General features: G+C 43.1%; 1 pseudogene across 1 annotated transcript in view; it reads left to right on the top strand.

Annotated features, from left to right (window-relative positions):
• LOC144826528 (sulfotransferase 1B1-like) overlaps nt 1-3625 on the top strand; it is a 373545-nt pseudogene extending 369920 nt beyond the window's left edge. Inside the window, exon 8 of the transcript XR_013609838.1 lies at nt 554-3625. The product of XR_013609838.1 is annotated as a sulfotransferase 1B1-like (transcript). The remainder of the gene's footprint in view (nt 1-553) is intronic.
• Nucleotides 3626-24217: the final 20592 nt, after the last annotated feature.

Below are 24217 nucleotides of genomic sequence, written 5' to 3'. Positions count from 1 at the left end.
TACTCCGCCAAAGTGCTATTATCATCTTTTAGACAAGGACTGGTGCCTTATATTGAGCTACCCAGTGTTCAATCAATTGTGCAGCATTTATGCAATTAACACAATATATGTTGATGTTTGATGCACATTCGTGAATATATGTTGGTTTGTCATACATTCGAACAACAGTGAAATGTTTGACACCCAAATTGTTTCATCATTATTCTTTTTTTGTTATTCTTGCCAATCACATGATTTGAATACATTTACATTTTCTGAAAAAAGTGGAATAAATCACATGAGCTTGTGAATTCAGTGCATTGGCTCGTTATTTGAATATTCGTGATATTGGCATTCTCTTTGAGCCAGCATTTTCCCATGTTCATTGTTGTTTAATCTAACCACATGCATCAAGGAGGTAGAGCAAGTCATTGACACATCAATAGAGCCATTATATATAACCAATAAAGTCAAAATAAGAGCCTTGTTCACTCTCTCTCTTGGTCTTCCCTAAAAGATATGGGACAGAAAGGTGCAAAATAATCTACCATGTTTTTTGTCTCTGTCTTTACAGGGATTGCTGGTGACTGGAAGAATCACTTCACTGTGGCCCAGAATGAGAGATTTGATGAAGATTATGCAGAAAAATGGACGGAAGCCTGCTGTCTTTTCGTATGGAGATCTGAAGACTAATTAGCCACACAGAAAATAAAATCTAGGACTTCTGCTTTCTATCTCCGTGGGGCTCATCTTTTGGTGCAGTTTCAGAGTGACATTTGCATTGATATCCATGTTTAGCCACTCAGAAGGGTGACAGCAATCTAAATGAATTTATATACTTGGGTCTGTTCATAGAAGTATGTAAAATTGTTTTATTAATCTCAGACTTTTTGCTATTAAGCTCATGCCACCAATTTAATCTTACATTCATTTTGTATTTGCCACTTTGTACACCAGCAGTCTCACCTGAGATATTGTGTAGTGAATGATTGAGTACTGAATTACCATATTTATGTTTTTTATTCCCTCTACATCAAAGAATCGAAGTACATTGACAGGGTATTATAGCAAGGCTACATCTATTATTGTCTCTTGACTGTGTATCTGCATCTAAACGTAATTTCAGTTTTTGTGCATATACTTATAGGAGATATGAGCACGTATTTCCATAGTTTCAATGGGCACTCCTCGTGAATACTAACATTCACTGCAATAAAACACATGTCTCTAAGTATTCTCTATTAAGTTTGTGTTTATAAAATAATGGAGAAAAATGTTTTGCATGGTAGGAGGAGGACCAATGAAGAGGTTCACATAACAAATGCATATGTATACAATTATGGAGATATTACAAGACAAACATTGATCAGCCTTATTTTAAGTACAATTACAGCTGTTTCTTATTTAATTCCAGCAGTTATTGCCTAAGTCAATCATCTATCACACATGTGTGTTACTCTGACATCTAAATATTGGTTTCCAAAGTAACTTTAAATATTGATGGTAGCCTTTAGAAACAATTCACATTTTCTTATCACTCAAATCTGTCCAACTTGAATGTAGTCCTCTCATAATGGGGACGCACGATGCCCCCGCCAAATGCACAACTGGAGTAGCCTAATGCGGGCAATAATCCAACTATTCAAAATGAATCCATGTGTTGCTTTGTAATCCAGTTTCTGCACACTGTCATCAAATTTTTCAACCTTTCTTTCCCACACGCGGAGTGGATTTGCCAATTTACGAGATTTCACGTGTTAGGGCTGGGCCATCCGAACCTCTTGCACAGAACACGAGTAAAGCAATTTCGTCAGAGACAGTGTAGTTTATTATAATACCCAATGCATTTCGGGCCTCTGGTGCCCTTCGTCAGGGGTCACTGGAATATTAAAAATAACTGCTGTTACCATTTAGTGCATAAAACATCATCAAACAAATACATTGATATTCAGTTACATTTCGTAACACAATGTCTCTGGACAAACGCAACATATTTCTTATATAGCCATAGTTATGCACAATAATAATGGGATTGATTGACTGTCCCCATGTTTAACTGCTCCCACATACTGCTATATGACTTAACATGCTCCAACTCCTACGTTCACCTTCCCACCCGACCTTGGGTTCCATAGCTTACCCCGGCCCCATGGTGAATCTCCAACTCGCAGACTCACCCGCAAAATCCTGCTGTTACTTGCTCCTTGTCAACCTAACTTCCGTACAACACTATTCACCCACTTTTTCCACGCAAATACATCTCTCCCTCTTGACTGACATCTATTCCCTCACATCTGCGCCCACAACTTAACTAATATCATTCACATGTATTATCCAACGCCTCTCCTCCCTCCTATATTATCTCGCATCCATACCCACATTATCTAACTCTCAAATCTTTCAACCCTGTTACTTCCCGCAATTGCATCACAACACTTCAAACACACATCCAGACTCTCATTTGATCTCGCTCATCAAATCTTACGACTGTCTCATACCACGAAAAACATCAATCTTGCTATTTCATTGCCGACACATTTCATAGCTGCCACTGCGGTTACGAGACGTCCAACTTAATTTCTTAACTGACCGAGGAATACGCCCTCCCTCATCACTCACCCTATTTAAACACCTTTACTTCTCCCCCATTGGTCCACATAATTTGCATTTCCCGCCAGTTAAACCGTAAGCAGTATTTTTCTTGCATAAAGACTACGTTTCCCATCATCCATGGTGATTGTAAAAACGACAACATCATTCCTGTAGTAGGATATGAGAGTATGTATAATAGTATGAAAAGGTGTAAGACAGATTAAAAAATGCAAACTCTTTTGGCAGTATGTTATGTTTAAACATTTTTGCTACCAAATCAGTTTCTCACTCTATTGTAAACATTCAATTATTTTTCCTTTGCGGTCCAATGATTTTTTTTATACAAAATTTGTGTTAGTCAAACAATCAAACAATACATACTATGATCTCTTGAAATTCACATTTCTTGAAATAAACAATTTTAACATGTTGTTTAGTCATTTAGTTGTATCAAGAAAATATGACAATCAGGCTTATGCGAATACATTTTTGTTAAGTAATCGCTTTTCTGAAGAACATCATTATCTGTGGTAAACATATTTCCTAGAACACTAGAAACTACATGTTATGATTTGTTTTATTTTAAAGAACATTGTTTAATAATTGGAAATGGCTGAAAAAGTATATTAATATTACTTGTTTATTTTACCAGTTGTTAACATGCCCCTGACTAAGTAGTATGAAAGATGGAGAGAGGAAAGCCCAAGTAACTATATTTGTTTTTTGATAGACACAGCTGCTCGGTGACAGAAATAGCAGGACTGCTATTATGACACAGCTATAGTGCTGGTGTTCTGAATCTGGTATGAGACTTTGTAAAACATTTGAAACGCAAGATAGGCTTGTTTTTTTTACTAAACTACTGAGCAAGCATAGCGTCTAGAAGTAGGAAATAATGGTGCTACTGCTAGAAATACAAAAACATGTTAGTATATATATATTGCTGTTAATAAATTCATGTTTTCGCTGCTTTCTTGTTTATTTTCTGAGTGGTTACAATTCATATCTTATGTACTATGCTGGGGTTTTAAAATAAACATTTAAATGCATATTATATTTCTAGTGTTCCTTGTGTATTTGGTTTAATTAAGAAAGAAGATTTGAGTTTCATATTTGTCCCTGTCTTGTCACCTGGGACTGACTGTACCAGAAACACATCTTAAGCGAGAAATGCTGAGTGGGTTGTGTATTGGCTGCAGCCTAACTGATTTTCTGGTTCGGGTTGGCACATTGACTGATTCCTTAGTACCAGGGGAACAGAATATCAAATCCTGTTGTCTAGAAAAATATAAACTCCAAAGTAAAGTGTATTTATCTTGACTTAAATCACAGTTCGCAAGCAACTGACTTTGCACATTCTAGACCTTCACATTCCAAGTGGCATAGTAAAGATGTAGGTCTTTAACAACACAAACAAACAACTAACCACAATATATTATCCTTCATACCACAACAGAATAAAGATAACATGATATGACAAGATTACAGATACTGAAATTAGGTAATATGAGAAAATAAAAAATGGAATAACATGGAATAAGAAAATCTTTGCATAATACATCATTAAATAACACGTATACTTACAGATTTCACACTAAGAAACTTTAGTACATGGTTGAGCACACGATTCACAGAAACTATGAACTCATGTCACATTAAAAACTTTATATTAGGCAGTAGCATATTGAGTATACAGTCACACAAGCTCATGTAGTCCCTCAATCAGACAAGACTCTTCTATGAAAAATCATCATATCTTGCACCTCTATTAAATCAAGTCTCAAATTGATTTATTGCTCCATTATGAACTCCTCACCCACCAGGTCGAACCAGCCTAGTCATCCTCTAGATATCCGAATCTACCACTACCACATTACTTCTCACCTCAAAAATCGTTAACGGCTCACACAAACTCATGACCCCGTTACTCAAAAATTTGGTTTTTTCCACAAAAACCTTATTTCCTAAACTCCAATTCACATCTTTCACTTGATGACTCTTGTCAAACCCCATTTTGTATTTCTTCCACTTTCCCACAATCTATATATATAAAAACGAATGTATGTCTGTCTGTCTGTCTGTCTGTCTGTCTGTTTGTCCTTTATGCATTACTACACCATTCATTCGATCGCCATGAAACTTTGGGAAGTTGTTGAGTACACACCCGCAAAGGTTTCTGGCATAAAATGTTTTTAAATATCGCCCCCCCCCCCAGGGCCCTCATAATCTTTCGAATACTGATGTACGCACCAGACAGAAAAAAAAAATCGTGTATCCACAGGCACTCAAAAAAATAAATAGAATAAAAACAGCATTCATCCTATCGCCATGAAACTTTGAGAAGTTGTTGAGTACACTGCGAAGGTTTCTGGCATACATTTTTTTTTTAAATATCGGCCCCCCCAGGACCCTCATAATCTTTTGAATACTGATGTACGCACCAGACGGAAAAACAAAAAATCATGTATCCACAAGCACTCGAATAAATAAATAGAATTAAAACGACACTTTGAAATGTTTACCATATTAAAATGAATGTTTCAATAAAAATGACACAATGTAAATTGAATGTAATCATAATGTTTCCTTGAATTTCCTTTCTTCTGAGATCGCAGCAACGCGCGACGGGTACGCTAGTGTTTTAAAAAGGGAAACTCTCAGAACTTCTGTCTTGCTTCACCACATTTCAATTACAGTGAATTTAGCTTTGAGCCTGCTAAGCATCACTTGAGACATCCATCTGAGAAACGCCAGTCATTGCATTATACATGGTATAGTTAGCTCACATGCAGAACACTACTGAGAGATGTTCTTTTCTCCATAGCTATTAACCTCCTATTATTTTTTTCACTAAACACTTCATATGAATACAAAGAACTCACACAATAATTAATGGCTAAGTCCTTAGGCTATTCCTCATGTCAGCTGGCACAAACTAAGCTCTATTGTCAGTTATGATTGTATTGGCTATGCCCTCAATAGAAACCTAAACCATCAGAAAATCTAACACCACACCCTAAGTGACTAAGGTCACACATCTTGTTTTAAACAACATGGGATACTATATATTGTAATTCTCTGATGGTTCTAATTATTGAAAAGAACCAACAATTTCCATCCTCAACTTGCACCCCTGCTCGTTAAGGGCGACAACAGGAGACAAAGGTGCATTTCTCACCACACTGCTCTTATTACTTCAAGTACATTAAAATAAATCTTTATTAGCCTTTCCTACCATCAATATTTCTGAATTTAGGCCGTCCTATAACCACCATGTTCATCAAACCACCCAGAACACCACTTTCACATTTGGCGTCACCCTGCACGATATTTTCCAAGGCCCCATTTGCCATCTGCATAACCTTTTCCACACTGTCAATAGGTAACCTAAAAAGGCGATCTGCCAACTTGATTTTCAGCCCTGTTAGATACTCCACCATAAAAATGAATGTTTAGCTAGCCCTCATGCAAGCCAGTACCACAATAAAGGGATGATAACTTGGGATTATTCAGCGCTTCATAATGAAGAGGGCCCGGGAAAAGGACTTCAGTGAAGACAATAGGATACATACATGTTGAAAAAGCTCCCTGAAGAGAAGAGACTGAGGCTCTAGGGCAACAGCATACTATGATAATTTTAGAGAGTTTTGAAGAAGGTAGACTTAGTTGGCAAGAGGAAATGTTGGCAAGGAAACACAAAAACAGTGTCTTCTTGGAAATGGCAATGCCCAACTCAGACAATTCCATGAAAAGGAAACAGCACAGGGGTGTGCAGTATTGCTGAAAGATAATTTTGTACCTCAATGAGAATGTCATTCAGATGTGCAGTTAGATATGTTCCCTGAGAATGAAAACAGTCCACAATGCATTTCATTACCTTGGTAAAGTACCAAGGAGGTGCAGGTAGACCAAAGCAAGGCATGTCATTTGCTCCATCTTGTCTCACTATTACACCTGGAGAAGATGACATTGAGGGAGACTGAAAATAACTGTTGTATAGGCAGCCTTAATAAGAATCTAATAAGCCATTCAACCTGCAATCTCAGAGAAACTGGATACTTTTTGCAGTTATTGTAACCCACCTGTTGTTTGGTAAAATTGTGGTTCATGACTGACTGACTGCATGCCCCTCTTTATCCTCTTGATCTGTTTTTTCCTACCTGATTTCTGCCAGGAGACAGAGACAGGTCTATTTCATGACCTTTAGCCAACTGTGAGGCTCACAAATGTGGAATACTTCTTAAGAATAATATCTTCAAATAACATAATTCCTGTTCATTGCTGATACTGACTTTAAGTACCTGGAGGTTTTTATATCACCATGTCCCATAGTCTACTTGACGCACAACATCACCCCACTGCTCCCGGCTGTCCATAATGAGACGACGATTTGGTCCCAGCTGCACCTGTTCTTATACGCACGGTCCGGTATTTTAAGATGGTGTCCTAACCGCGCCTACTATAAAGGCTTCAAAACATTCCATACCCTATACCTCCATTATGGTTTACACAACTTAATGCACTCCTGAACAGATTCCTGTGGCAGTGGTGTGCGATCCAGGTTGTGCTTTCCATGTGTACACAATCCACGTACTGCGGGGGCAGTGCAGCATCAGATGTCCAAGTTTTTTACTCCACCCCACACCTACTGGTGATTAACGAATGGTGGTACGGGCCCCAGTCGGACCTGGCCTATGTAGTCAAGCGGATTGCCATCTCCGGCACTCCCTTGTCACACCTCCTATATAGCAATGCATCTCTAGATACTCTTCCTCCGGCATACTGGACAGTTATACAGATCTGGAGGTGGGCAGTTCGGTCCATGGGATGGTGGGGTAGACTAACAGGCTCCACTCCCCTTTAGCAGGGCACCTACCTATGGTCTTTTTCAGCGCTCTGTGTGTTCTGTAAATGGGACCTTATTGGGATATCCACGCTGGGGAATGTCATGCAGGGCACTACCTTAAATCCTATCAAAGGGGGGGCATGGCCTACCGCTGAGAAACATTGCCGCTCCGTGAGGTAGCTCTGTCAAACCTACCCATTCAACGGCATATCCACACAGTAATCCGAGAGTGGTACCAAACCCTACACAGAATTAAAGGTCGGAACCCTTTGGGTACACAGAGAGATCAAAACCGGAACGATAGGTGGTGGAGATGCCAAGATAATTGATGTGGCGTGGCCGGCTCCGGAGTCTAGCGCTGAAAGTGGGGGAAGGACACTTGGGCCCCGGCAATTCTCGGGAAGCCTGACCACTGTCGCAGCTGGAAGAGAAAACCCAGAGTTGGCTGAGACTGCCAGAGGCTGTGAAGAACAGAGTATGCATTGGGGCCGAGGGCCGGGTGCGGAACTGCTGGGCACTGGTTGTGGTGTGCGGTGTCTCTGCTGCCCCAGCGAAAAGTAAATTGGCGGCTGCGGTGAGTACGCATCGGCTGCTCCCGCCAGTAATGATAAAGTGAGCATTGTAATAAAGACGCGCACGGAGGATGCACACTGAATATTAGCGCTGTGGAAGGAGCCGGCGCGGAGAGGGAGGCCTGAATAATTGTGAGCCCCTGGTCATAGTCGGTGGAGGACCTGGGAAAGAGGGCTGACCGCCTACTGGGGCCCATGAGAATGGTGGAATGCCAGTAGCAGAACTAGAGTACACCGGTGTACTGCACCAGAAGACAAAGAGTGAGCCTTAACTAAGGTTTGCCTGGGGGCCCTGCTATTGCTTAAACATAACACTCTCAAAACATAGGGGGTTGCCCTAAAAGGGTATTGAACCAATGCAAATACTGAGGACAGCCGCTGACTCTTTCCAGTGCTACTGCTGGAGGGGCTTGTCGGTGGAATTACCAAAGGACTTGCACTGAGCGCTGACCCAGTCACTGTGAGGGGACGTCTGCTGCAATATAATATTTTCAACATTAGGGGGGTCTGCAGCTGGAGGACATAATTGAGGACTACAGGGCCTATTAAGATACTTCCAAATCGGATGAGGAAGACACTCTACCCGCTCTGAGAATATAGCATAACAAAGGGGTCAGGACCTGAATCCAAGAATTAGTAACTCCTCGTGACCAGAGAGTCAGCAATAGATGTTGAGCTGATACAGGCTGTGGTTGCTTGGAGCCAAAAGTACAAGGCAGAGGAGGCAGCCCCGCTGGATTTGGGACCCCGACTTCGAGTGGGGGCATACTGAAAATGGCCGGGGGTCGCAACACTAAAGCCTTCATGCAGGCTAAACAGAACTGTCATACCTGGAACGCGAGAGACCCAAAGGGCAAGGAACAGGATGGCCCACCTGAGAAGCCACTCGAGGATGAGGGAGCTCAGGAGCTAACCCTTCAAGATATCATGTCTGCCATTACATAAGTGAAAACGTCACTAGAGTCGGGAATCGACTCGGTCCCTTCAGAGATTTCTCTGAAGAGAGAAGATATGCGCTCTATGAATGACTTAAAGACGTGGAATTGACTGCTGGCTCCCTTCTTACGGACACAGCTGCCCTTCGACAAAGAGTGGATGAGCTTCAGGCCCACGGTGAGCAGATGGAGGCCCAATTGGATGATTATGAAGGTCACTCTAGGTGCAATAACGTCTGCATTTTGGGGGTTCCGGATTGAGCTGAAGGTCAAACAACCAACTAGATTGTGGAGGAGCTGATCACCACCCATCTGAAACCTACTGGTCTCCCCAAATTCTTCACTGTGGAGAGGGTGCACAGAGAACCCGGGGGCAGACCAAAGCCGGGTGCCCCCCCAAGACCCATAGTAGCAAGAATATTTAACTTCAGAGATAGGGATTCCATACTCCAAGCATCCCGGGTGTCATCCTCAATTGAGTGGAACAATAGCAAGGTGACCTTCTTTCTTGATTTCACACTCTGTGTACAACGTCAACGACGCAACTTCCTCGACATCAAACTAGCACTTCGGGAAAAAAAATGAAATATGCTATGCTTTTTTCAGCTAAGCTGAGAGTGGAGATAGAAGGAAAAGCTTGGCGCTTCAATATGCCTGAAGAATCATGGGATTGGCTGGAGGGCTGGCAAAGGGTAGGTAAGGGGAATCGCCAACCTCGATGAGATGAACCAGGAAGATCCCAAGAGGAGCTGACATCAGGAACTCCGGTGGGGGATTCCACATTGACTGAAGGCGGTGAATGAGAGTTGGGCTGTACGCCTTATGGGTCTCATTGTCTTTTCTGCCCGGGGTCTGCTTAAACCTGGCTATTCTGTAAGGTGATGCAGGAGGAGAATAGTGTATGGACACTCATTGCTGGTACAATATTGATTTTCATAGTTTGTGCACATGGTTCAGGTAGAATTGCAAAGGTGAACGCAACAAGTTCGTAAATAATGATCGAAAGGGGATGGGGTTGGCACACGCACCACATGTTAAAGGGGTGGGCGATGGGCACTTTGCAAGTTGGGGGTGGCCTGAGGTCTAATAACCGCCAGACAGGGAGGCAGGGAGCGGGGCACGGTTTAGGACAGTAGGGGGGAGGGATCCAGGGTCTTGAATTCTTCGACATGCTCTAAGATGGTTTGCAAGGCTAGTTTTGGGGTGGGTAAGTTTATTGTTTTTTACAGCAGGTTGGCTATGATGGACGCTGGATGGCACACTGGAGAGGTTACACAGGGCACTATTGAAGGGGTTACAGATGTAAGAAGAGGGCTACTTCCGATGTTGAGACAAGTGGCTATATCTGGAGTCACCCCGTTGATGGGTCAGTTCCGTATTCGGAGTGTGGATGGCAACTGCATTTGTACATAAGCTTAACATACTGCTGTGGAATGTGAATGGATTGGGGGACAAAATAAAAAGAGGAATTGTGCTACAATTCATTAAAGGGCATGCTCCAGATGTAATTTTACTGCAAGAAACGCACTTGATGTGTAACACCTGCCCCGCATTGTCAAGGTGGGGATTTAAGGTTGTGATGCACTCCGCAATTGGGTCTGGTTCAAGGAGTGTAGGTATCATGACCAAGTAAATCTGTCTATTGAATGCTCATGGACAGACCACCTGGGTAGATTTGTAGCAATTTCCGGAAGGCCGGAGCGGAGAACGCTCAATCTGGTTTCCGCCTATGTACCTCCTGGGCTTCAGGCCCCGACATTCAAGAATCTAGGTGCCCTTATCCTCGTGTTGCCCGAGGGTAGATTGTTAATTGGGGGTGATTTTGACTCCATTGTCTCTGATTCCTAGGATCGGTGGCCCCCTATGACTCTGCCATCTGCCCGGACGCAAATTCATAACTTCCTCGGGTCATTGGGGCTGGTGGATATGTAGAGGATACTCCACCCAGTTGAGCAGGAATACACATTCTATTCGGGCCCCACTGAAGTATGTTCCGAATTGACTATATAGTAACATTGGCGTACCAGATGATAAATGTTAAAGAGGTTAAACATCTTGTCCGTGGTATTTCCGACCATTCACCTATTTGGTCTCAAGTTGGAGAGTTAAACATGGGGAGAATGATCCCAATCAACCTGTGGTGCCTTAAGAACCCCCAAATCAAGGGCAAATGATACGGGACACAGAGCTCTATTTTCAGGAAAATGAGGGTTCAGTAGACTCTGCCTTGATGGGAGGCATATAAGGTGGTTATCCGGGGGTAAGCTATAGCTCAGATATCGGGGCTCAATAAGGAGAAGCAAGCAGCGTTAACCCGCTTAGAAGCAGATATACTACCTAAATGGAGGGAAGCCTCAGGAATGATGATACACAGTTGAGATAAGGCATGCTTTGCAAATCAAATAGAAGGAATATCTGGCTTTAGCTATGGGCACGGCAAAGGGGCGGCATAGGGCAAACCTTAGTCGAATCTATGAGGTGGGTGATAAGGCCGGGAAGCTACTTGCCTGGTTAGATAGAAGGGATCAAGCTATCAGAGTGGTGGCCGAACTCGAGGGGGACACGGGGTACTACTCACCAAGCCACAGGATACTGCAGATGCCTTCAGTCAATACTACCAAAACATTTACGCGTCTCATACAGCACATAAGGAGGAGGATGCGTATTCCTTCTTGAGGGACATATCATTGCCTGCGCTTACAGGGGAGGAAAGAGTAGACTTAGAACAAGAGTTAACAGAGACTGAAGTAGAAATGGTGATACAACAGTTGAATACAAGCAAAGCAATGGATCCAAACGGCTTACCTATTGAACTGTACAAACTGGTCCTGAGTAAAGTGGTGTCCCATCTGGTTAATATGTTCCAGGCCGGCAAAGAGAAGGGCCTGCTTTCCACATATCAAAGGATGGCAACAACTGTGGTCATTCATAAGGAAGGGAAACCCAAAAACAAGTGTCCATCGTACAGACCAATATCTCTGATGAATGCGGATGTAAAAACTTTGGCTAAACTGCAGGCTAATCGCCGAATGGGTGTGATTACACGGTTAGTGCACCCTGATCAATCACGCTTTATGCCAGCCAGAAATACCTCTCTTAATTAGCAAAGGCTTCAGGGAGTGATGGCCCGAGCAGAGACAATTCAAGAAGATGCTGTGGTGGTGTCCTTGGACGCAACCATATTGAACAACAAAACAGTTACCGGACAGATTATTCCAAGTTATTCATATATGAGCTTAGACAGCAATTCTAAGTTCATGTGCTGTATTTCACATCAATTATAACTCATTTTTTGCACATGTAAATTAAAATCAGTTATCGATGTCATGAGAAAGAAAACACCCTATTTAGTATGCCATGCTTATCAACATAACAGATTCAACATTACAACGAATACACATAAATGTGATACATGTGAGAAAACGTGAACACCAATACAATTATTAATATCCTGTACATGTCCTGCAAAGAACCGGTCCATATTTGATATATAGATCACAGAAAGACCCTTAGTGGTTCCAGTTGCCCTGCCTGTGTTTGAGGTGAAAGGGCTGCACAGTTTGTGAAGAGGGTCGTCTACTCACTGGGGACAACATTTCTTTGAACAGATTTTCATCCAATACCCCCAAAAAAACGAATTAGCCTTTTCCCAGATGTCTGTCATTTCAAACCTCTAATAGTTCTAGTGTTTTCCTCAGGACCGGGGAGTGGCTTGAGGCTTTGGCCTCTCCTAGGGACATTGCAATCTCTGCCAAGCTCAGGCTAGTGCAATTGAAAATATTATACAGAATATATCTAGTGGGATCGGTGCTGGTCAAGATGGGTCTCAGTGCTGATTCGAGTTGTTATAGAAACTGCGGGCAAGCGGGCACTTTTGTACATGCTCTTTGGGAATGCGCAATTATCCAGAGATACTGGGCAGCGGTAACAAAACGGATGGAAAGGGTGATGGGGTATAACATTGATTGCAACATCGAATTGAGTCTCTTAAATATTTGGGACCGCACAGACCTGAACAATAAAGAAAGACTGTGGGTAACATTAGGCCTAATGATAGCAAGAAACTGGAACGACAGATATCACAAACATTACAAGATTGGGGAAGATATGGACTGGTGTATGTTGTCAGAAATAACAGTATAATAATCCAGGGGGTGCCCTGCCTAATGAACACAGATTTGGGGGAAATAGAATGACTACAGAGGTGGCCTCTGTGACCATCCTCAGTCCTAATACCCACTGCATAAGTTACTTAACAGTAGTACAGTTTAATGCTAATGTGTGTAACCTAAATGAAGCCTTGAAATTGTCAATTGGTTGAAACTGAATGGGATATCCTAGAGTACTAGAATGTAAGCCATCAGTTGTATACACTTTGATCTTAATAAAAAGTTATGAGAAAAATAAAATCCTATCAAAGGCTACAATCGGAGTACGATTTACATAAATCACAGTTCCATCATTATTTGCAGCTTCGGCATACTTTCGAATCTCAGATTCGTCAATTGGAGGCCCTGTCTGAGTTCCACCCATTGGAGGTTCACTTACTGATGGGAGACATCGGGGATCACAAAATCAGGCAAAATCTATCTGACACTTAATACACACACTAAGACCACTATTCACAAAACCAGAGCGGCATGGGCAGCTGATCTGCTGGCCCTCACAGATGATGACTGGACGGAAGCTTTGGCTAGCCCTCGGTACGCGGTGGTGTCCGCTAGATTCAGACTCATCCATTTTAGATACCTCCATCATGTGTATCACACTCGTCATAGGTTATGGCAAATGGGTGCAATCCAGTCTCCTATGTGCCTCCGCTGGCACTGTGCTGATGGTGCCTTCCTGCATACGGTGTGGAGTTGCACAGTGATTCAGCCTATCCTGCCTGGGCTAGGTCCTGGCGTGGACTATTCCGCTAAACCCCAGACTGGTGCTTCTACATAGCACACATGACATTGGGGGGAACCGCTATAAGCAGCACTTTTTTTTTTGGGCCTCACTTTAACTAAAAGAGACATATCACAGCATTGGAAGGACTCGTCCCCTCCCAGTGTGACTAAATGGGAAAAGGCACTGGACAGATTTATGACTGCTAAAAATGTGTTTTTTCAAGGGAGAGGGTGCCCACAGAAGCACTGGTAGATTTGGACCCATTGGGACGCTCACAGAGGTATAGATCTGCCCCCAATGTCGCAGTCTGCCCCCCATGACTCCATTGAACAATTGGTGGGTAGCAATTCACCTGTTTAGTGCACTGACTTTGATTATCTGTGCTGGAGATCTGTATATAATGCATATGTAATGCTCTCTAAGTATGTTTGGTGCTGTTTCAAGTGATTTTGGTCTGTTGTTCTGCAGACTATGTGGATTTTGTATGATGTACCTATGGACAATATCTCATGTACACTATTTGTATTATCCCTGCTGGGCTTTGCCCATTTGGTACGTTGGAAAATCAATAGAAACTTGTTGTTAAAAAAAATACATACTTCAAAAACTGGCACCCTTCTCAGTAGAGGATAAATTGTCCAATTTTGGACTGCTTGTAACCAGTGGTATGTCTCTCAATTTAATTGGGAGCTCTACATTGACATTATCCAAAGGAAAATTGACCTCTGAAGGAAGCTAGAAATGAATGGTATCTACAGGTGGTCAGGAGTTGTCTGTTATGTTATATGTACACAAACATCAGTACAGTTTGTAATCTAAAACACTTTTTAAACTAGGATTATTTATGTGGCACTCTGGGCCAGGTCAGCGGCGTTGGACTGCAGTTCAGAAACTTCCAATAATTGATCTTGGCAAGTCTTGAGACCTTTTTCTAAAGGTTTGCTAAGGACACAGTCTTAAAAAGTTTATACTCTTTGGGTGCAACTCCAGGATTCCCCTCTGGTGTTGCCAACACAATGGAACTTTGCATCGAGTAATCTTCATACTTGTCCATCCCATGTGAGCTGATATCATCTAGGGGATAGCGTATGTTGCTAAAGGATTAAATATAGGATTATTTTGACCTCATTGTCGCTGGCAGTGACAAGTTGGCCCGGGGAGCACGTAGCCTCTTCATTGGAGGAGTACTGACCTGAAGAACACGATTCAGTACAATATGATTAATCACAATGAAATACTGCCTAAGGCTGTGTTGAAAAGTCACTCTTGAGTAGGTTGCTTAGTGGTTGGACCACCAAGGTATACAGCAGTTTAAATTCCATCAGCATATAAGCTTGAGCTTCTAAAACTGTACTGCAATGCCAAATATACCTTGAGGAGAGAGAGTTATAGGTTAACTTGTCCCTGTAAGCTGTGTCTCAGAAGAGAGTGTCCCTGAGTTAAGTGCCAGCCAGCACTTTCTTTAGTTCTTGGTAGATTGCTCCGTCTTTTGTGCTGTTTAGACCTGTCAGGGTGGATACCACACCAGGGTTTCAGTGTGAAGGTCCCATTTGGAATTAGAAGATAGATTAGGTCAAAATAATTTGAACATGTAAGGGCTGCATTTTTAAGTTTCAAACCACAGATTCCTCACTTTTAGAATACCTCAAGGAGCCAGACAGGATCTAGAAGATTTAAAATCAATCAATGCTCCAATGTGCTGGTAAGTTGCATTGTGCAGCTCCGTGCTGGCTTTGTTGTGCCCCTGAAATGATGAGTCAATCCACAAGTAAGCAACAACTCCATGCGCTGATTCCAGTTAATTTATTTTCATGACTTCACATGTGGATATAGAGCTTGCTCCCAACTTTACTTAGTGGACAAATTGTTTCTTCAAAAAATTCAATTTCTAGTGTGCCAGGGAATTATGTCCCCTCTTAAAGCTACACGAGGTAATGGTGGAGTAAAAGACCTTCTCCACGTACTTTTAATTTGCCCAAATCGACTTTGGTAGAAGCTCGACAATGTTTTATAAAACCCATGCGCTTTAGATATAATGCCATTTTAACTCAAGATTTAATTACATTGTGCAAGTCTCCCCAAATGAATTCCTTTGTTAAAACTTGTTTAAGTGATTAAAGAGTTTTTAAAGTTGTTTTAAAAAATGTAGAAATCTAATAACCCTAAACCACGTATCTTTATTTGTCAATTTTAATTTACTATGTCTATAACATCTTAAAGAAAGATTTAAAATTATAAATACAACTATTTAATATAATGTATTTTGCAGTTGTTGACCTCAGGCGAGGTCTGAATCAAATAACATTTGAATATGAATTTGAATACACAAGGTAAGCCTCAGGTGTTTTATTAGTGCCCCACATATCTGTGGAGTACTCTGGTCTGAAAAGTAAGTATCTAAAGCATTCAGTCATATGGATCCAGGGCAGACAGAAACTGAACCAGCATAAGCCTCTAGAATTTGGCCTTCTGCGAGATGGCATTTAATGGGGGAAGATCGAAACTAGGACAAATACTTTCATCCTGCTTACTTATGGATTCATTTGTCACTTTTGGAGCATACCAACGTTCCCTTCCCTTAGTTCAATAGATACTACCTGTGGTTCAATGTGGACCCGGAGCATTTTCAATTTTCTGTCATTCCCTTTGGCCTCACCAGCATCCAACAGAAGTTCACAACTTAGGGGCCGATTACGATGCCGTAGGAAATGGCTCCGACTGTAGCTGTTCCTACGGCATGGAGTCGGTTGGAAAGGAATCTGAACTGGATTTCCGAATGGCTTCCGACAGGCACAGAGATCCCATCTGCTATTTTGAAAGCTTACGGTAATCCCAAGTGCAGCTCTTTTGGCCCAAGGGATTACAATGTCAGATTCCCACAGCCTTTTTTTGCCAGTCTTTCTGACACAGAAAGACTGTCAGAAGTCAACTTTTGAGGGCCCCCACAGGGCCCCTATGGGTGCAGAGCCTCCTGTTGAGTCCTGCACCCCGTGAAAGGCACCTCAAGGGTATATTACAAAGAACAAGGGTCCTTAGCACTTGGAAGAACAAGAAAGTAATAACATATAGACCACAATAGGTAGCTATATTCCTCCTGTGTCCAGCCGGACAAGGATTTTATTATGTAGTAAATCACAAAAATGAGAACAAGAATATCAGAACATAGATTTGTAGTAGGGCACAGTCCTGTACCGTACTTGGGAGGAAAGTACTGGGGAAGGAACACATACAAGATAAAAAAGGTTTACAGGCAAAGACTGAGCAAAGTTGGCCACTTTTAAGTCAGTGTGTCAATTCGAAGTATTGCCAAAGTGCCAATGCACAACAAAATTATACACAATGGTAAGTTGTGGAGACACTAGAAGAAGTCGACGTTTCGATCCCTTGCTCTAAATAAATTGGGATCATCATCAGGACTGACAATATTAACATTTGCCTGGTATTTATCAGTTAAAACTGCCCGTTGTAAAGGCAGTATGTTCCGGCTGGGTCTATGATTGCAAGGCACGGGCATCTGCTTGTTTAGAAAGCCGTAATGGGCTCAGATGGGTTTCTGCCCAGGATCTTCCAAGTGCTAAGGACCTTGTTCTTTGTAATATATGATTGACACCCGTGGTCCTCAGCCAATTGTTCGGGTTCCCTTGTTTTATTGAAAGGCACCTCAAGGGTGCCACAAGGTGCAGGGATGGACTGCACTTCTTCACCTTACACTGAGAGCATGCATTCCAGTCGGAACACATGCTCCAATTGAAAAGAATAGGAGTGATGCATCCTAATTGCTGGGTTGGGACCACCGACAGGAGGTCGGTTGGTCCCAGTACCCAATCAATGTCAGAGGGAATCAGGTAAATACGACATTGTAATCAGGCAGCATACTCTCGGAGGTTGAGAATCCCATTTTCTCTTATCTCTATTATCTCTATGGCTGACTATTTGAGGTGGGCTCACCACAGTCTGTGATTGACCACCTCCAGATGTCAGCGAACCTCATGTTATTGGAGGTTTATGGTCAGCGTGATGAAGTCACACCTGGTTCACCTGTAGAGACTCCCTTTCATTGGTGTCATTCTGGATACCGTGCACATTTCCTGCACCAGGAAGTTCAGTTTATGATTCTGGTACTTCGCATCAGTCTTGAGTCTTTTAAAGCATGGCGCTTTAGCTTCTGGATCTCATGGCATTCTACATCTTGCTTGACGACTATAACAGGGGAATGTGTGGGTTCTGCAGTAGAACCTGAACTTTCTGTGTGCTCATTGCCAGGGGAACCTAGCTGATTCCATCTAGGTTCTGGACGATACTCGACACAAATAGTGATGGATCAGTCTCAACTGGAGCAGCAGAAGACCTATCTGACTTCCCCACCGAGAGCAGATGGTATGACCGGTTTATCACTGCTTTTGATGGGGAGGTCCTCCGGGAGTGGTGGAGTTTAGAAGAAACTGCTCTCTGATGGAGACCCAACCTGTTGAAGTTGGATATTCATCTGGCACTCAATGTCTTCCCACCACCCATTAAAGGGAGTCTGGTTCCTGTCCCCACAGCCAAAACCACTGCCATTATGTTTCAGCTCTGCATGCAAGGGTGCAGAGTCAAAAAAGAAACTGATGTCAGTGCTCAGGGATGCCGCTTTGTTTATTACTTTCCGGGTGGAATGAATTTGGCATGGAGCACACAATACCACTTACCGGTGTGTGGGAACATTGCTGTTAAATCTTCAAGATCCAGTCTGGCACATGGGGATACACTAAAAGTGAGAAATCAGCGCTTAGATATAGTATCCATCTGAAACAGTGTTACTGAATTAAGAAACTTGTGAAAGAAGATGGCGGACTAGATCCACCGTGTCTCGCGTCTCCCGGCTTTAAGCTCCCGACTGACCCGCAATTGTAGATTTTATGCCAAACGACAATGGCATGGACTGAGTGGACGTTTATTTCAAAATACTTGCACCTGCATGGCGACCTTTTGACTCCGGTTTACTTACGTTTGCTCCATCTGCTGTCTGGAAAGTTGTGAATGCTTATTTGCAGTAGTAGGCTTTGGCAGGTGGCGAAGAGACCTAGTAACGCACTCCTCGTACTCCTACAGTAACGGCTCTGGCTCCTGCTCCTGGGTGTCCGGGATCTATTGGCCGTGCCTGGAGATGGCGCCGCGGAGAAACACAGTGAAAGGCACTCGCTCTGCTCGGCTTGCGGGGGTGCAATCCTCTGTGCACCCTGAAGATAATGTGGAGAGCGGGGTAAAGCCATATTGGGCAAGAACTGTAAGACAGCTGTAAGACTTCTCAAAGCAGGTAAGGCAGCAGAGCTTCTAGAGGAGGGGGAGCACTGCGCCGCAATGGCTGATACTTTTTCTCTCACAGGATCACTTAGTAGCTCTAATGCAAGGATTGAAAGTGAGAGTAATGTTGAAAGCAACGCACTGCTCAAATGCCTGACAGATCAAGAACTCTCTACTAACTTCATGCTGAAGCGATATTTGGAGGATGTACAAGGCAGCGTAGTGGAGGATAATGAGGAGGAGCGACCGGTTTCTAACTTGCTCGATAGCAATGGGGGCAGCAACAATGAAAGCTATAGCGAGGGCAATTGTGTCAGCCCTCAAGATATAACTCAATGCGGAAAAGTTTTCTGCCCTGAAACCAGCCAGTCAAACCCGACTAACAATGCTAAGCAAACCAACTATGCAGAACAAGTTGTTGAAGGAAATTTGAATAAAAGCGCTTCAGAGCAACCTCAGCAGGCCATCAATAAGCAGCAGACAAGCGGTAAATTTTCCCATCCAGGGGGGAGCCCACATCACTGGACGCGCAACAAACAGGGTCACACAATACAAATGGTAATCAGAAGAGAAAGGGAAAGGTCATTAAAAACACTAATAATCGCAGGCAATCCAGTGACTCGCAAGGTTGCACCGGGCACACAAGTGTGTGCTCCAGACGAGGAATGGAAAACAGCCCATTAAGGAAATGGGTATAAGTCAAGGGGGATGTTAGAGCTATGATTTCACGGTTGTCTGCTACCGGCTCAGTGAAATCTCAAGCGGTTGCAAGCTTGAATACTGCCGAAACCAGGACGGCTAGAGTGGAGAGTGGGGAACAAGGCTCAACCTGCAGTACTATGTATGGAAGAGGTCAGCAAGGGACAGTAACTGTCAATCGCAAGCGTGGGTGAAATAGAACCTAACGGCGGTAATCTGTGTATGGAGAAGGAGCCTTCATTAGCTGTTATTTCACAAGTGTTACAGGAGCAACGCGGAGAGGCACAAGCACATCATGCACAAGTTAGGGCGGATTATTTCAGTATTAAGATGTCACTCGACGAGGTAACAAATACAGTTGCTAGTGTTGCTAAAGATGTGATGGAGCTGCAAAGTAGAGTTGCTGAAGTGGAGGAGATAGTCACGGCAGTTGCACAGACTGTAGAGACACATGAACAACAACTTCATACCTGCCCTGCTAAGAATGAGGACTTGGAAAATAGACAGAGGCGTAATAACTTGAGATTGTTTGGGGTACCAGAGGGAGAGGAACATTCGGACCCCCGAGGCTTTGTCGTTCAACTTCTCCAGAAAGCTTTTCCAGATTTATCATATTGGGATTGGGACTGTCAAGTTCAAAGAGCACATAGGCTCCCTCTTACCATACAAAAGGCCAATACCCGATACCCTCTCCCCATTTTGTTTTTTATTGGTAATTTTTTGTTGAGACAAGCATTGTCCTTTAAGGCTCGCCGTAATGCCCCAGTGGCTGTGGACTCTCTATCAATATTTTTAAGGTTAAACTTAAGTCGGCAACTATGGAAAGAATATGGAAGTTGAGGCAATTAATTGATCCGTTTAAGACTGCTGGAGCTCTGGCGTTTCTCCAAGAACCGGCTAAACTGAAAGTTGTGAAAGATGGACAGCCATTTTTTTTTGTTTCAGCTGTAAAGGCTAAATTGGTGCTGACAAAGTTGCAGACTGTATAATTGGGTAGCTGGTAAAGAGTACCTGGAGATTGTATGAGCAGCCCTGATGTCGTAACTATTGATCGGATGGTTGGATACTTGGGTCCATGGGCAGCAGGGTTGTTGTACTATATGATGTTATGAGTGTTGCTCTTTGTTTTTCCTTTTTTTCCTTTCATTATGGGGGGTTATCAGGGTTATTAGCAGAGTGTAAGTTTATAGATACTTTCATTGTCTGTTTATGATGGGTCAGGAAGGGCTGGGCTTGGGGCCGGGGAGACACTAGTTGACACTTTCAGTGGCAGCTGTTCTGGAGGGGTGATTTCTTCTGTGCGAAGTGGGGAGGATGGCCATGAAGTAGGCAGGGGAGGGTGTTGCAAGGGGGGTGGGGTATTTAAAAAGTGGGGGAAAAAGTCAAAAAGAAGAGTGCTGTTATATACATGGACATGGGAGAACGATAGTAATTGCTATGGTATCTTTTTTATTATGTTTTGCCGGATGTTATTAAATAGATATGGCATTAATTAGATGTTTAGCTTGGAATGTAGCTGACCTGAATAGAGGATCCAAAAGGCAATTAGTTTGGGCAGAGCTTAAGACATATAATCCCTATTTGGCGCTTTTGACGGAAACGCATTTACCCTATAAAGATTGGCGTCTTTTGGAACAGCTTGGTCTAGAGGTAGTTGTATGTACCTCTAAAAGTATATCAATTAGGGGAGCCGCTATTTTAGTGTTGAAAATGCTTGGGTGTCAAGTTCATAAAGTTTTAGCAGATCAAAGGGGAAGATGAGCTATTGCTCAAATAGAAATTAATGGTGTTAATTATGTTTTCTGTGTCTTATACGGTCCGAACGTTGATGACCCAACTATATTCGATAATATTTGCCTAGAGTTAGCAGGCTGGCAGGGGGAGATGGTTCCAAAAATGAAGAAGGTGAGAACTTCTATCTTGGAATTGGCCAGATTATACTCCTAGCAGGATGCATGGCGGACTTTACACTTAAATAAACCAGGCTATACATATTACTCAGCACCACATGGTCAATATTCAAGAATTGATTTAGCCTGGGTCTCAGATACTTTATTGGCATTAGCAGGTATGGAGATATGCCCCAAAATTACGTCTGATCATAACCCCATAATTCTTTCTTTTCAAGCAAAAACTGCTATTAAAATTGCTCGATCTTTTACGATCCCTAGGCATCTGGTAACATTAGGGGAGCCATTCAGCAATTTATATATCAACAGAAAAGGGAACGGAACGGCCAAGTCAAGGATGCTTTTTAAAAGCTGATTATTTGTGAACTAGAAAAGAGGGGTCCCAGAACATGAGGACAAATTTAGAAAAATTATACACAAGCAACCAATTTCACTTATTTTGGGAACACAATGTTATTTATTCACATTGTGTTCAAGGCATCTTAATGTGCATTTTCATTAAATACTTTACAGAAATGGGTGCCCACAAAGGAGGAAATGGGGTGGGGGTGAAGTGGTTGGGATTCGTGCAATTTGGAGATGTGACAGGTCAAGAATACAATCTTTTTATGCAAAACACAATAAATAGTGGCTTCACAGGGGAGCTATGTACAAATTAAGTATGGGCGAATTTTGCGAATTCGCGATTGGCGAATTTGCGTATCCGCAATCCGCAAAAATCGCGACCTTTCGCGAATTTGCGTTTTTTTGTATTCGCGAGGGTTTCTGCCAGTTCGCGAGGGTTTTTTACGAACTTACTTGTGGGGTTGCAGCGGTCGCAACCATGTTGTTTCTACGTCTGGTTCATCACAGCACCCTCTGTTTCACCCCTGCCACCCTCTGGTTCACCCATGCTACCCTCTCGTTCATCACTGCCACCCTCTGGTTCATCACTGTAGATTATGGGGGCAAAAGCACACCTGCCCTGCCTCAACTGTCATAAATTAAATTGGGGCTGATTAATGTGTCACTGAATTTGAGCTGGCACCTGCTTCCTTAGCTGTAAGTGCTTCCTGATTAATGATGAGCTTGAACTTTTGCACCTGCTAAGTGCTTTCAGTTTTGCAAAATTTGTTAGCACACCTGCCCTGCTTCAACTGACATGAATGAATTAGGGGCTGCTTAATGTGTCACTGAATTTGAACTTCCAGTCTGGCACCTGCTTCCTTATCTGTAATTGCTTTCTGTTGCAGTGTTTTAAACAGGACCTTTGTGGCATACTTGTAGCTATTCTCTGATCCTGCTGTGAGGGTCAGAGCAGGGTCATAGAATAGTTGCAAGTAGGCAACTGAACTATGGAGGGGCCCTTCAGGAAGCACTACAGGGAATGGTTACTAATGATGAGCTTGAACTTTTGCACCTGCTGAGTGCTTTCAGTTTTGCAAAAATCGTTTTTCTGCAATTTCGCGCAATTCGCGGGACGCAAATTTGCGCGAGATCGAATTCGGATGCCACGAATTTGTGCGAATATGCGATTTGTTTTTTGCCGCGTGTTAGTTCGCGTGTTTTTTTGCATTTTCGCGAGCCGCTTGTAGCGCAACGACGCGAAGTTACCCTAGCGGTCGTACATGGGCGCAGCCATCTTGTTTGCGTGACGTATTTCCATTTCCGGGCGCTATGTGTAATCTCGCGAAGTGTGCGGCTCGCTAGTACAAGTTTGCATATGATCACGGGGAAAATCTCGCGCGAACTTACCCACGCGGTTGTGAACGGGCGCGGCCATCTTGTTTTTCATCCATTGCTATGGTTCTGGGCATCCTTTCTGTATCCTCTCTCAATCTCTGCCATCCTTTGCTTGTTTGAAGTTTTTTTTAATCTATTTTACTTATTATCTATCCTTCTATTTTTCTAGCTCTATATTTTTGTGTTTTCTGCTACTTTTGGTCAATTTTAAACTACTTTTTTAAACTCTTTTCTTTTCTTCTTCCCTATTCTATTCCTTAGTTATTATTTACCTTCCTTTCTGCCCAGACCATGGTAAAGGGAGCCGGGAAGCAGCCCGAGAAGGGGAAGAGTCCCGCACCCTGTGCCCGGCTCCCGTGCGGGCGTTTGAGTGGGGAGCTAGTGATGCCACGGGAGACCTTTAGCGCGGAGGAGGTGGCCGCTCTAGTGTACTATGTACAGCGCCGCCTCCCCAGGACCATCGTGGCAGGCGGCAGGATCGCAAGTGGCTACGGGCTCCGGGAGAGCCGGAAGCGGTGGGAGAAGGTGTGCCGGGCCATGTATGAACACTCTCGGGTCCGGCGCACCTACAACCAGGCCACCCACCGTTGAACGGATCTCCTGGACTGGGAACGTGACCTGCTCGACCTGCTCGGCGTCGAGATCCCTGGGCTTGGTGAGTAGTAGTAGCTATTTCATCACTACTCTGTTTTCTCCTGCTCAGTGTGTTATTATATTGCAAATTTTTGTTTTTTACCAGGAGCAATAATGCTGCCGATTACATTGTAGTTAAATTATATTTCAAAT

The sequence above is a fragment of the Lissotriton helveticus genome, chromosome 3_2 (genome assembly GCF_964261635.1).
Source record: "Lissotriton helveticus chromosome 3_2, aLisHel1.1, whole genome shotgun sequence".
Classification (NCBI taxonomy): Eukaryota; Metazoa; Chordata; class Amphibia; order Caudata; family Salamandridae; genus Lissotriton; species Lissotriton helveticus.
The sequence above is the reverse complement of the archived record's forward strand: the minus strand, read 5'-3'. Positions and strand labels throughout refer to the sequence as shown.